At 36.6% G+C, this 15420-nt stretch overlaps 1 protein-coding gene across 1 annotated transcript in view; it reads left to right on the plus strand.

The window, feature by feature from the left end:
• The first annotated feature begins 4709 nt into the window (after window positions 1–4709).
• CDH8 (cadherin 8) overlaps window positions 4710–15420 on the plus strand; it is a 248417-nt gene continuing 237706 nt past the window's right edge. The window contains exon 1 of the mRNA XM_072422718.1: window positions 4710–5057. The gene's annotated coding sequence lies outside the window, so the exon portion shown is untranslated. The remainder of the gene's footprint in view (window positions 5058–15420) is intronic.

Consider the following 15420-nt stretch of genomic DNA (forward strand, 5'->3'; position numbering starts at 1 on the left):
CTAGAAAAGTCTTGTATCCGTGCGTGTGAGCACAGTTGAAAATGCAGTGCAATGGTGTGGTTGACTGCAAGTCATTCTTTTATAAAAACCTGAAACCTTTCTCTACTCTTTCTTGCACTTAGTAATAAAGTTTGTGGCCAAAGTGACACTCTCTAAAAATATATATATTGTTCTGAATCGGGTTAAAAAAGAATGTGCTTTAATACTCACTTTTTCCCGAGCACTATTCCCTAAGAACTAGTGCTGTGCCTCCTCTGGGTTTAATGATGTCCATTATTATTTAATCCACTTCCTGTGAGCTCAAAGTGTTAAGGACACTCCTCCTAGAACCCATTGCTGTCTTAGGTTGAACAGGCCAACGCTGTAGGAAACAGTGATCATGTTAATAAAAGAACATGTTGTGTTTCAAATTCAGGACCATTTGATTTCGAATAAAGGATGAGGACCTGTAGTGCCCTGTGGTGTACTGCCTGAACCTTTTAAAGTTTTTGCAACAAAAGATATATCCGTTCATCTAAAGGATTTTTGGTCTTGATATCCCCGGTTGCATTCCTCACACCATAAGACCAAATAAATGTTCAACAGAGAGAGCAGAACCCCTTCATAATGGCTACATCAATTGTGTAGAAATGGGAACTTAAGCTTGGAACCCCAAGGATCTCCCCGGACTTGAGTACAGAAAAGTTGCTGTGATAGTTTCTGAACATGACCTTGTAGTAGGTCAAAGTTTGGCAATATATAAATGAACAACATAAGCAATAATAGTCATTAGGGTTAGGTAAACATTTACTAATTATACAGTAAAATGATTGACAACAATCTTTACTTTTATTATTATACAGTACTTATATAGTGCCAACATAAAATGCAGCGCTGTACATAGCCATGTCACTAGCTGTCCCTCAATCTAATGTTCCTACCATAGTCATATGTCTTTATTACAGTCTCAGGTCAATTTTTTGGGGAAGCCAATAACCTAACTGCATTTTTTGGGAATATGGGAGGAAACCTTCTGTTTTGATTAATTTTGAGTAATTTTGATTAGTTTTGAGTTTTGATTAATCTTCTGGTTTATGCTTGTACAAATGATAGATTATAATTTATCTTTGTCTTTTTGATAATCATAATATTTAACCTTTGTAAAACAGTGCAGCATAAAAGTATTATCTTATATTGTAGGAGGTAAAGACACCACCTGGTATTTTGGCCAATCGTTTAAACCTGAAATATCCCTTTCAAACAAAGCAGCAAGCAGTCCTAATTTGATTAATGCAAGAACAGAATCCGCCAAGGCCACAATATATTCATAACATGCACCATCATTAAAACTATACAAAGCAATTTCCTTTATTGTTATATTATATATCTTTAAATATTATTTTTTTGGAACAGATGCATACTATGGACAAGTTCATGCATTGTGCAAGGTGATGAATGCTTTCCATATGTATTTTATTATTTATTGATGTGTTATTTTTAGTGTCTGATGTTCCCTTAGCACTTTATCTTTGGCAAAGTTTGTGAGATCTCAGCCACAAGAATACTGTACTTGACACAAAATATTCCAGTTTTCCTCCACTTGCTGCCAATCTGACAACATTCAGAAATAAAGGGTGCAGTTGTCACCAAAGGCAGAGAAGACAATAAAATCCCCAGAAATTCTGAAACTCCTTCCTATCACTTGTTCTTCCACTTGGGGATTGCAGCCAATAGGGGTAAATATAAAAACCCATCTGAGGCTCTGACCTTTCCTAACTCTTTCTGAACCACAATGAAACAATTTGGCTTGAGTTGGCCTTCAAATCTTTTGTCACTTCTAGTGTAAAAACAACATAAAATTATTGTCCTGTAGAATTTGCATTTATAGGCCTCACTGATGAATTTCCAGGCATAAGATGGTCAACCAGGGTCGTCCACACCAATCACAGGGCATACAGGCTTTAGGTCAACCCACCCACAATTCTATAAGAACAATACACACAATAATTGTAACAATAAAATCACACTAACCCTAACACCAATATTACAAATAATGATGAATAATATATTACGGGATCCAGCCGTGGTACTAATCGCACACAATGAAGCATACATAATCAGAACACTGTGTGACTCCCATGGTAGATGAAGCAGCCAGCAAGGAGGAGAAAAGGACCCTGGGAAAGTCTGATGATGAGCCAGTCATTATTTATCATGGAGGAGAATTGTATATTAGAGAGTCATATCTCAGCTGGAGTTATCGAGGTGATCCCTCCGCACAGAACCTTTATGAGACGGAGGGATCCTTAAAGTACAAGGTTTAATAAATTCATATTTCATGTCGATATTGAAGTTGTCGCAAAGATGAGGAAACTGGAGTTGATAAGGATGGTATATGTCTATCTGTCTATCTATTCTATCAATGCATAGATCTAGAAAATGGTCAGAATACTTAATTTGCCACTCATCAGCTAGAACCGGTGGAATTGAGAACACTGACAATTACCAGACAATCGGCTCTTTGCTCATTCCTTTAAATATGCACTTAAATATGTCATTTTCATGGTTTCTCTGCAGTTATTGCACTTTTAAGAGAACGTGTAGATGGAAGCAATCAAATCTGCGCAAACCATCTCAGTCGTAATGTTTGTGATGCATTTGCTTCTAATTTTTATATCATCAAAAAGCAAACCTGTAGTGATTGTTAGCTCAGTAGGCCCCTCTTTATAGCAGCAGGTACCCCCTGGTTTATATCAAGCCCTTCTAGATGAGGGAACTGTGCTATGTCTGTGCCAGCTTTGGCTTGGCAGTCACTGTTCACTCCCCCTTCATTCCTTTGCCCCTTCTATGGCCCTTCACTGTTAACATTGCCAATCTGTAAAGGGGTAAAGAAACGCAGGGCCCAATGTACCAATATAGAGCTTACTAACTGTGCAGGTTCTCCTGAAGAACTATACAGATGCTATTCAAAATCCAGAATACTTTTTTTTAATAACCCCGAGTTTTTGATTTTACAATAACTCCCGGCTTCATTGATTTGGAGGGACTTTGCAGTCTTCCAGACTATTTCCCTCTACTATCTGCTTTCTGAATGGTTAAGCACATCTCTGTATTATTTCATTACTGAAAGTGTACCTTGCACTAAACTTTCCTTTAAATCAGCCTTTCTCAACGTATTTATTATCGGGGAACCCTTGAAATAACTTTCAGGTCTTTAAGAATTCCCTGCTGTAAATATTGTATCCACAGCTCCCAGTACATTAGTGTGGTGGTCCTTGGAAAGAATTCTTACATTCCTGGCCAGTGGGAAGAATGTCACCCTTACAGATAGCCAAAAAGATCATTGGTGTTATTTATTCTGACCTGAGAGGTGCAAATTGATCCAGGAGCCCCTAACAACCTCTGAAGGAACACTGATAGGAGACTCTGATCTAAATGTTTGTATATGATATGTTAAGAGGTTATTATAAAGAAAAAAATGTAAGGCTTGTTGGGTTACCCAGTTGTAACAATTTTTCATGGAATGTGTGGCACGGCTGTGTCATTTGCCTATATACTTCTATCTAAACAAAGTCTCTTCTCTCCGGTAACCAATCAGAATTCGACTTTCAATCAGAGAAATTAAAAGGTGGTTGCTAGGGGTTACTGCACCTAAGTCTAATACCATTTAAGGACCTGTAATACTTCCATGTGCTGTTTGCAGATGAATTGTCCTGTCTATCAGGGGTTAATAAAGCGCACCTTCCCCAATGTTTGCATTGTCTGTCTTTTCCAGCAGTGACAGATTGGCCGAAGTTGCAGGAGGGTTCCCTTGCCCCCTAGCCTGATAGGTTTTTAATGATTGCAGTCACATGAGAGATCAAATCATTCAACAAGGTCACAGCAAAACGGTTGGCTGCTGCAGCACCTCTTGGGAGATGAAGCTGTTAATCACATTTCTGCTTTATGAAAGCCTTCTGATGAATGATGGCTGGTGTGATTGACAGCTGTGCTACCAAAGAGGTTCTGCAGTAGCTATGCGTTGATTGCTGCCAATGCTACCTGAGCAGAAGCCAGATTTTTTTTTAGAAACCTGATCACTGGTGGCCATTTAGTAAAAGAGATGTGACCAATATTCTGGAAAGTCATAGAAAAGTATGATTAGACCCCCTTCCATCCAAATAAAATGTTAAAGGGCCCTTTGCAAAAAAAAAAAAAAAAAACAAGGGAACGATATCTGCTTTGCCATATATGCTGGAAAATATTCATCATCATAATAGCTATTTAACCCCCACAAAGCCAGTTCATCAAAACCAGCACCCTCAACCATTCTTAAAGGGGTTAAAAAAACAAAATCCATTGCAATGTTCGACCGGTGCGATAAAGAAAAGGCGGACTAGACGAAGAGCGTCAGATAAAAAAAAATCATGGTATTATTTATGAGCGAAGGGAAATCAGCCAAATCCACCAAAAAAGCCTTTTCGTAGCCAGCAGCAGCCTAGGGGTTAACGACTGCATGCTCGCTGACGGGAGAGGACAATGATTGAATCAACAATGACAAGAAAAGTTGGGCACTTCACTTGAAATGATAATAAAGAAAAAAGCAGAGAGCGGAGAGAAGGAAAGAAAAAAAAAAAAAAGCATCCATGAATTTTCAAGCTACAGACCAACCTCCCAAGACTAGCAGCCCAATAAGAGCTGACAGGGGAGGCTCTTGGTAAGATCACTTTCTCAAACCCTTCACTGTTTTTGCTCAGCAGCCAGGCACATTGGAGCAGCTCACTGATAAAATTCAAGGATTTACTGGGAATATCCCTCTTGCATTTTTTTCAGTGCTTGTCTATATGTGAATTCTCTCCCTGTCTGGAGATGCACTGCTGATGTGCGGAGACACAGATGTAGCTAGGACCTGCATCTTTTGCATCAGGACCCATAGAGAGAGTGCATCAGCATGAAAAGGCGCAGGAGCCTCACTCAATAAGGGGCTTATCCAGGATCCAACATTGGCACTATTATCTCTGCAAAGTCAACCTAATTATTATTTTTTTTTCCATTGACTTGGGGGCAACAGATGGAGAGATGAACTGATCGCTGGCACAGTAAGTATCCACCTCCTCTCTCTTATTGCTTCTGCTTTGTACATCACTTTCTAAAGGGTCTCTCTCACATTGAGAGTTCTCTTGATAAATGACTTGCCACTGCTTGGGATTATTCCGAGCCACCCTGCAGTAAAAGGTTGATGCTCGCATCATTCCCTGGATGCAGGTGATTACCCATCCTGGGTACCACACAGAGTTTGGTGTGATAGTGATGCAGAGTCTCCTGTTACCTCTTCTTTTTTTTCTATTTATTAGAGTCAAATCACTCTCTGCATTCCAAGCAGATGTCAGCTTGCCTTTATGCCCCTGAAATGGTTTGCATTTTTTTGCGTGCTGAGAATAAATATGATTCACAACCCTCCTATTTAAATTGATGGAGATGTGATGTGCATTGGTCGAGCTGCTGTTTAAACATTGCAAGGGATATACTTTTTTTTTAGTAATTTTTTTTTATAAGGAACAGGTGGGGTTGGCATGGATGCCTAGAGGGACCTGTAAGATTTATACCTACTGCATGACACTTGGTTGGAGAGAAGTAGAATATTTAGATATTATAATTTGATTGCAGTAGGGACTTTGCTGCTTGTCAGATTCTAGCTGTAGGTGGCAGGTACTTTCTCTCTCTTATTCTCTCTCTCTATATATATCTATCCTTAGCTGCTTACAAAACCCAGCAATCCAAAACTTATCCCTGCCATTCCTTGGCAGGTTAGAGACATAATTAAAATATGAAGTGGTGGCTAGACATAGTATTATACGCCTGGAGCTTAATGCTCCACTCTGGCTGTTACATCTATAGACCTGTGCACTACAGAACATCTTGCACTGATGACACTTAGAAAATGGTGCAATAAAACACATTCTAGATTCCCATTTTTTAGACCTAGGATAGTCGGTTTTCCTCAAACCTGACATTTATGCCTAAAAATATGTGTACTTTTAAGCCTACCTGTAGCAGCTGAAGGGTTAAACTGCTGTGACAGTGCTGCAGCTCCATGCAAATCTGGAGAGCACTGCAATAGATAAGCATTGGAATTAATTATGAAAAATTATGTAAAGGGCAATGCAAACACTAATATTACGGTACAGAATAGGGAGCAATAGTCAAATCGTATGGAAAGAATTTGCTTGGATGCTGAGCGATGCTTTTATTCCAACAGGTTTGCAGAACAGAGCAATAGCCTGGATATTAGATGTGTGTGTGTATGTGTGTGTGTGTGCAGGTCAAGGTGCAAAGAGTTAAAGGTGTTTTAAGGGGAAATAAGAAGTATCTGCACATTTTTGTTAGAAACCTGTTGGAGCTCCGGGTTGTAACAATTTTTTCCGCAATTGCATACAGTCTTTAAAGGAGTTACTGCTTGCCCTTAGTTATCAGTCTACTTTGTGATTCCAAGCTCAAACTGAGCTTTAGGTATGTTAGATATGGATAAAAAAGTTGGAAATCCTATTTTTTTTAGTCGCAGAAGCCATATTTAAAACATTACTTAAAATTAGCACTGGAACCATGCTGGTTACTTCTCACTAGATCCTCAGATCTGGCAGGCAAATAACATTTCGGGATTTTGAAAACCTTGAAAAAATATATAAATATATATATATATATCCATATATAATAAATTCCATTGGGATTGCAAAACCCAAAATTGCTTTCAGGATTTTTTATTACATCACATCAGTAAAGATGTAATCCTGACGGGCGCTAGGATTTTATCTTATCACCGTAGGTCTGTCCTTCCTTTAATTATTTTTGGCACGCTACCACCGGCTGAATATCAAATGTGGGACGTTTTGTGGGTCTTTCCACATATACATCTCTGATCGATTTAATTTGAGACGTGTTGCTGCATTTTAATTTATGCTCAGAAGATAAGATGGCAGAAAAGGGCAGGTGTAACTAGGAGAGGGGAAAAAAAAAGTATAAATATTTTATGATCACACGTGCGCTCTCATTTCCATATTAAGGCTCTTAAATTTGGATACATCCAAATACAAGTCATCATTAGGCAACACAAGTGGTTCACTTCCTTCCCTGCAAAATGGTAGAGAAACCACTGTACAGTAATTTTATCTAATTGACAGCCAAAGGGTAAATCTGATGTTATTGTGTGATGACTTATGTCAAAATGATAAGAGTTAACTGCTTGAAGAAAATACACATTTATGGGAGCATTTCTGGTCACTTGGAAAATGGCCAATACATGCCCATTTTATTCTATTTCTGTAAACTAAGTTACCAGTTTTGGGAGACTTTTGAAACATAAAAACAAAAGACTTTACCTTTCATTACCTTCAGCTTTCAAAGGGATGACTCTTGTGACAGTCTAAAGAACAGCCTTTGAGTCATACCTGTAAAGAAGGCATTTACTGTCTGTCATCTGGTACGTGATTATTGATTCTTTGCCTCTGCTCAACAGTGAAGGAGTACTCATAGGACGCTCGAAAAGTTTACTGGGTTTTTAATGAATGTGCAAATGATGGTTCGCAAATCACTGGGGCAAATAGGTCCTTTCTAGGTCAGTTTTGTCACCGTACATATTTATTGTGAACACGTTATTTTAGTTCCCGGTGAAATTGGATAAACCACATGGAAATTTTAAGGCTGTCCAAAGTCTTCGTAGAAGATCGTACTTCTATCGTCCGTAAAAGACACCTATAGTACAAAAAACAAAATACACCAGTAGTGCACGCAGTGATAGGGCTTTGCTATTTTTTATAGTTAAATTGGAATAAAAAATGAATAATTGATTTAGAAGGCAACAAGAAACAGATGGGGAAAAATACCGACCTAAAAGATTAGTGTGGCAATGGGCGCAAGTTCTTGAGTTCATTTAAGGATAATGTAATATCATCCATATACTCTATAATGTGAACGTGTATGATACAAATAATATTATTGATTAGTTCTTAGATCCCCAAAGGGCTTTTTTATAAAAAAGGAGCTCAAAGGAGTAAAATACCCTATTGTTTTTTTAAAAGAAAGAAATAGAAAAATGTAAAGGATGTGTTGATAAGTTCAAGATTTGTGATATCTTGTATGAGTGTGTGTGTTTTTATACAAAATAAGAAATAAAACTTTCCAACCATTGGGGTCATTCTGCTGTTTACACTTATCTCAGCTCATGAAAATCAATATTAGTGGCTTTTGTCCTTCATGCAGGTTTATAGAAATATATTTATTACATGGTATTATCACTCACCACTTACACAGCCAAAATTTTAAGTCCTTTTTCTTGGTAAGAGGCGCTGAAAGGACAATTATATTGTGCAATCTTTTTCTTACCTTGTTGTAATACTATAATTATATCTTCATCATAACTTTCTCAAAGTTTTCTTTTTTATTCTGAGGCCCTGTAGGGAAAGAACTAAAGTGTAAATCTCCAGAATTAAATAGCAACAGAAAATAGTAAGCACGATGGGTTTCTGAGTGTGGCTGGAACAAAGCTACTGATCTGAAGTTTGTTAGCAAAGGCAGGGGGTTCGAACGTTCTATGTGTACATTCAATTTCTGTAACAGCTGGCTCTGGGTATAACAAAGACTATTATTAAGCTGTGTGAAAAATGTAAAATCTCTTCTCATTATGTTTACTACACCGCTGATGTGATTGAACTTTTCAGGCTGGTTATAGTGACTGCAATTACTTATAGAATGTCTTCTGGCAGAAAAAAAAAAGAATATTCAAAAAAGGGATCCTAGTTGGCAACATAGATGAAATATTTAGCTTTAATGTGTATATATTCTTAGCTTGAAAAAAAAGCAGTCAACAAAGACTATTTGTATTGCTGAAATGTTAATGTGTCAAGTTTTCTATTACTCCTGTTTCGGTATGCTACAGGCTGAAAAAAAAAAAGACTTTTGGATTTGCCTTTACTTTGTCGTTGACGGTTGATGTTCTGCAGGAAACAGATAAAAAAAAAATTGACTTGCTGTCAAAGGTGACTAGCAAGTTAGCATCATATGGTTCATTTTGTAGAATGTATACAACAAGCTTGTGTGTTGGGCTGGTGCCCAATACAGCAGTGTTGCCTTCAGCAGATTGCCCACAGTTTAGTTCAGCATGGACTAAATTCAGCGTGCCATGGACTTAGCTACTGATACAGATAAAGAAAGCTTGTCTATTGCTAGGAAGCTGTTTTCATATAGACATCAGTTAAAAAAAGTGCTGATGGGGATTGGGTACAATTTTTGAATGAAAGACGTGTGGGTGGAAGCATTCCAATGTAAAACATGCTCTTATAGTTATCTATACTTCCTTCATAGACACCTTTATTTCCATGAAAAATTGAATAAAAAAGGAGTACATCAAAATCATTGATGCTGTGCAAGAAAAATTAATAATTGTGTAAGAACAAAGGATCTTCATAGGCAACAAATACCACATTGGAACTCATATCGTTGTCCGAATAGAGAAGTAGACATAGGACATTTAAAAGTCCAAGCATAAATACCGTAGAAGACTTTGAAAATGTTATGGTGTTGATTTGATATTTTACAGCCCGAGCATTGAGAGATCAGAAAGGGGTTACTGAAGTTTATACACCACTCCATACTAATTAAGCCAAATCAACAGACATCTGTACCCATAATTTGGTCATCGGTCCTTGTTTTAATCACTTACTTATTTGAAATGAAGACCAGAATACCTCTATCTCTAATTAATAATTAGATAGTCAGTTGTTGTAACGAGAACAGAAAAAGAATCCTGACTACGATCAATGTATGTCTTTCTAGAATCAACATTTTTGTTTTGACCTACACAAGTATAACATATTGTCATTACATAGTGTTTGCATTCACAATTCTATTAATGGCTGATTATACACACTGCCCTTTTTCTCTTAACTTCATTCATTCAATCAAAGAATAGCCAGCTTATGAGTCTACTAGTGAACCTGCTTATTTCATAAGACCGTTTAAAGAGCAAAGCCTTGTAACACACTTCAGCTACTGCTCACATCAGTAAAATATGGATTCTGATCATTTGCTATGGGTTACTGTGCTTTTACATTATCGTTGCTCTTTGCTCTTCCTTGTTAATAAGCCAAAATATCCATTGGTGTTGGCAAGGTAAAAGATCTGGCAGACAATGGAGAGTTTATTGAAGAGTGATGGATTTACAGAACTGGCAACTCATTTCAGATTTCACACAAAAAAAGGAAAAACTTCAGTTACCTTTATAGTACATTACATCATACTGAATTAACAAATTTTAGTATACACAAGTCTTATATGTACTACTTATATGTACTTCTTATATGTACTACGTAATATATCCTACAGCTAAGTTTCCCAACATTAGGATATTGTTGCCTTTTATTATTAGCCATTATTACCAGTGATTATTAGAAGGTCCCTATAGCATTTACTGAATAAATGTAAAAAACAAAACCCATAGTAAGCTCATCATTTTGAAATTTAAAATCTTTTTGACTCTGCATTTTAAACATTTCATTTGTGCCTATTTTGTAATGCAAACAAGAAAAGCCACACTAGAGTGTGTTGGTTGCTGAACAGAACCGCTGCTGGACAATGTCCTCAATCAAGTCTCGTTATATTGGGGGCAACACACCAGATATTGATATTCTTGCCCCAGTTTAATAGCATTCTATGTAGCGAAGCAAGGATAAATATAAAAGTTCTTTTGCACGTACCTTCATAAACATCATCAATGGCAGTTCCCATGTGTCTGTCCTGGGTATCTTTAAATAGAAATATTACCAGTTAATATATGCTAAATTCCACTCCGTGATTCTAGGCTTAAGAATTATTCACTGAATTACCAGGAGTATTGGAAGCACAAGTATCACTACTTATCACCACTCAATAAAGTGTCAAGTTCTATTATGGCATTGATTGACCAATTGATCTATTGGAAGTGAGAGTTTTTATTTGAAGAATAACACACAAGATGTTGTAATGGTATTTCAGTGCAAAGAAAAATCCATACATCAGTCAAGTATAGTTGTAGGTGATATCTGTAATGAGAAGAATGGGGTCATATGTATGATATGTTGATTCTTAGGAATAGAATGCTATTCAGAGCATTATGTTACGGATAGTTGGGATGAAATCCTTCGCATTACGCCATTAGGGAAAGTTTCTGTATCCCAGTCCAAGAGGGCTAATTGCAAGCTGGAAAACCTTCCTCTTTTCTTTGAAATGCATGGCTATGGGATTCCTATATATGTGTGTCTATGGGGGCCACTGACAACCTTAGAAGTATGGTGTTACTAGTATGTTAATGGGTTCTTTGTTGGAATATATGGATCATACTACAGAAGGAGAAACTTCAACTTGGAATAGAGCTCTAGTTGTTGTAAAACTGGGGGTTGAATGGAAGATGATCTTAGGGTCATAGGAAGCAAATAAACCCAAATGGGTCCCTATTCAATCCAAAACTTTAGTTGCCCCTTTTAATTTTTAAATAATTGTAGTTGTATTGACCTCAAATTATTGTATTATGTTATATTCTAAACTATACTATCCTTCATTTTATCATGAAAAGAAATGTTTTTCCCTGTAGAGGGTAATAAATTATATTTTAGGAGATTTTTGTATCAGTCTATTACATGAAGCACTAATAACAACTCCTACTCGGCAGAGCTTTTTACAATAGATTCAGAGATTTTAAAAGAGAATGTAGGTTTTAAACTGCTAATTAATTTTATGCAATACCAAATTTAAATGTATTTCTATGCTGTTTTTGGCCAATAAACCTAACCTTTCTAGTGTGATATATTCTTATTAAAGATAGAGTTGTTTGATTGCTTGCTGGGAAGATTAGCTTATCAATGTGCTGGAGTTTTTTTTGAGATATGAGAGCTTTATCTTTACTATTTTTTTTTTTTTTTTGAGTTCTCCCCATCCTCTTGCTTTATACTGACAATTCGTACAATTTAGTTCAATAAGTCCACGCAAGGTTGATCAGTTAATGACCTATCATTTACTACTAAATCTTTGGAGGCTCAAATCTGATTTTTGAATGGTTAGTAAGGGCTGTTGTGCATCATTGCTCTGTTATATTGCTTTATTAAAGAGCAATAATAATCAGATGTTAAAAAACATAAAATAAATAGTAAATGATCAACAATAGATAAAATGCATTGTTTTCAATTATTTGACTGCCTCAAGGGTGTCGATTTTTTTAATCCCAGTCCCACTCTATACAGTTTTCTTCACATTATTTTGTGAATTACAGGATTTCTTACCTAGAGATCCCACCAGAAACAACATTTCCTGTTGCATGCTGACAACACTAGGTCCCTTCCTTGCAAGTAGAAGCAGCTGCATTGTGACCCTGCCATGTTCATTTTTTCAGTTGGTTGTTGGATTGGTTGGATAGGCAGCCCCATGTATAACCATGTTGACAGCCTGCAATAGGAATCTCCAGGTAAAAGTAATTGTAATAACAGCGCTGCAAAATGCCATTAACACAGACCAGGAGTAATTTTTGGGGAAAGTCGTTTACCCAACCTGCATGTTTTTGGGATGTAAGAAGAGGCTAGGGTGCCCCAAGGGAAGCCAGGGAAAGTATAACCACACCTTGCAGATAGTATCATGACTGAGATTCCTTTGTACTATGAATGCAGAAGTGCTAGCTACTGATCCACTGCATGATATTAAGTACAAAAAAATGTAGTATGGTAGTACCTGATGATCTGGGTCAACAAATGACTTCCTTGATTTGCCTTGGATTCTGAGGTCATATATCCCTACCATATTTTTATAACTTACTGCCTGACTGTTTGGGTAGTCACACCCACCTGTGTGTTCCAGCACCTTATAATACTCTCCATTATAAACATTATATACAATCCATCAGGGGGATTGGAAACCCCCATAATGGCCATACCAGTTGTTCACACCTAAAACTCATGCCGGGCTAAATAGGTATCATTTTTTGCCTAGCAGTTGAGGTTTTATACATCTGCCAAAATGGAAATATTATTCATGAATGTATCGCCCTCAAAATATTTAATCTATTTGTGATTGTGGTCCCTTCATCATGTCAATGTAGGGGTCCCCATCTTCTATAAAACAACAGCAGGGCCCCTATCTTACCATTTGACATGCTCGACTGAAGTCCACAGGAATTTAAGATTTCCCTTAGAGAATATATGTATTGACATGTGAAATATTAGATTTAGGAAGCATGTAGTGTAACATTACATTTCCCTGACCCCTCCGTGTTAGTACCTGAAGGCATCTTGAGCAGACATGGAGATGGTCAGTTTCCCTAGAATTCCTATTCAATAGATAATTACATATTAGATGTTTTATTCTGCTTGCTAGGACTCTGCAATCCCATAGCACACTGCAGGCACGTATATATATAATATATATCAATTCTATTTGTCAGATATGTCAGGTTCTATTGAATCTGAAGGGCACACTATATTGTGTAGCACCCTCTCAGAACACAATATACATTAAACATGATTGTCCTCTTGCAGTTGCTTATTACTGAAGCGTTCCTGCCTACATATTAATTCATTATTGGGAAAACATCTTGTGTGGGAGAAATGAGTCTTCCTAAAAGCAAAAGGTTAGCACAGAACATGTGTAACAATGGCTTTCTGAGTAAAGCTGTCAGCCTAATCAGAAACACAAGCTCAGAAGTAGTTCCAAAGCTATAAGAAATCTACATGAACAGGGCTCCAGGATGGGTCCATGCTCCTAGTCTCATGTGTACCTGTCTTATCTCTACAGTACTTCTTGTGTATCTCCCTATCTCCTTCTTCTTCATCGCTATCTTATAATCAAATGTTTGCCCTTTCCCACCTTTCCTTATCTCTCCCTTCTTCTCTGTTCTTTATCTGCTCTTCTATTTCTTGGTTCTTCTCTCTTTGTCATGTCACTGTCTCTGTGTTTCTTCTGCTTTATATCTTATTCTTCCATTCTCCTTTGCTTTGCATGCCTTTCTTCTCACTGTCTGTGTTTGACTCTCATAGTCTCTTCTTTCCCTCATCTCCTCTCCCTTATATCTGTCTTCTTATTTGTGTTCTTTATCCAGTCTATTATGTATACATAAAATATGGTATTTTTTGTTTAGTACAAAAATAACAAACCCCATTATGAATTGAGTTCATTATTTTGTTATAACTGAGCTTTTACATCAATATTCAGCATCTGTGTGCCTGTGTGTCTTATATAGCCCATATCCTAAAGCTATACTATCCCAATAATCAGTGCCAGTCTGTGCATCCTATATATCTCACATCCTATAGTCCATACTATCCTAATTTTCAATGCTAGTCTGTGTATCAAATAAATATACATATATATATATATATATATATATATATATATATATCAAGTCATGCTGCCTATGCCTTTTTATTTATCAACACCAGTCTGTGTATCTGGTATTTTTCATGCCCTATAGCCCATTCTATCCAGAATATCAATGCCAGTCTGTGCATCTTGTATATTTCATATCCAATAGTCCATGCTATCCTAGTTATCAATGCCAGTCTGTAGTTATATATCTCATATATCCTATAGCCCATGCTGGCTTAATTATTAATGCAATTATTTGCCTATATTTATCATGCTCTATAGCTCATGCTATTATAATTATCCATGCCAGTCTGTATATGTTCTATATCTTACACCCTATAACCCATGTTATCTAATTATCAATGCCAGGCTGTGTGTCTGCTTTCATGTCCCATAGCCTGTGCTATCCTAAAAATCAATAACAGTCTGTGCTTATATACATATCATGTCTTAAGGACTGTGCTATCTTAAATATCTATGTCAGTCAGTTTATCTTATATACCCCATGTCTTATTATATCCCATGCTATTTTAATTTTCAATTCCAGTCTTTGTTTCTTATATATCTCCTGTTCTGTTGCCTATGCTGTCACACATATCAGTGTTTTTGCATCAATCATCAGTGTCTGTTTGCCTTTGTATCTCATATATCCCATGTCCTAGAGCCTATGCTATGATAATTCATAATGACAGGCTATGTATTATATATCTTCAGTTCTTTACCCTATTTTATTTTATTATCAGTGTCTATATATTTCATATAATCATACCATGTTGCTTATGTTGCTTACCCTTTGCAATCTTATTTATCATGGTTTTCCTATTTTTTTTTTTTTTTTATTTCCAGTGATGCTTACCCAGGGCTATCAGAATTATCATTGTTTATCTGTTCATGTATCTTTTATATCCCATGTCCTATAGCCACTGCTATTTTAATGATCATTTTCTGTGTATGTTAGGCATTCAATGACTTTTCTTTCTACTATATTTCTCATTTCTATCTAGCTATCTAGGAGTTAAATATTGATTTAATATTTGGCATTTGTATTTTTTTTTCTGAGATATATATATATATATATATATATAT

This window comes from Pyxicephalus adspersus, chromosome 9, assembly GCF_032062135.1.
Source record: "Pyxicephalus adspersus chromosome 9, UCB_Pads_2.0, whole genome shotgun sequence".
Lineage (NCBI taxonomy): Eukaryota > Metazoa > Chordata > Amphibia > Anura > Pyxicephalidae > Pyxicephalus > Pyxicephalus adspersus.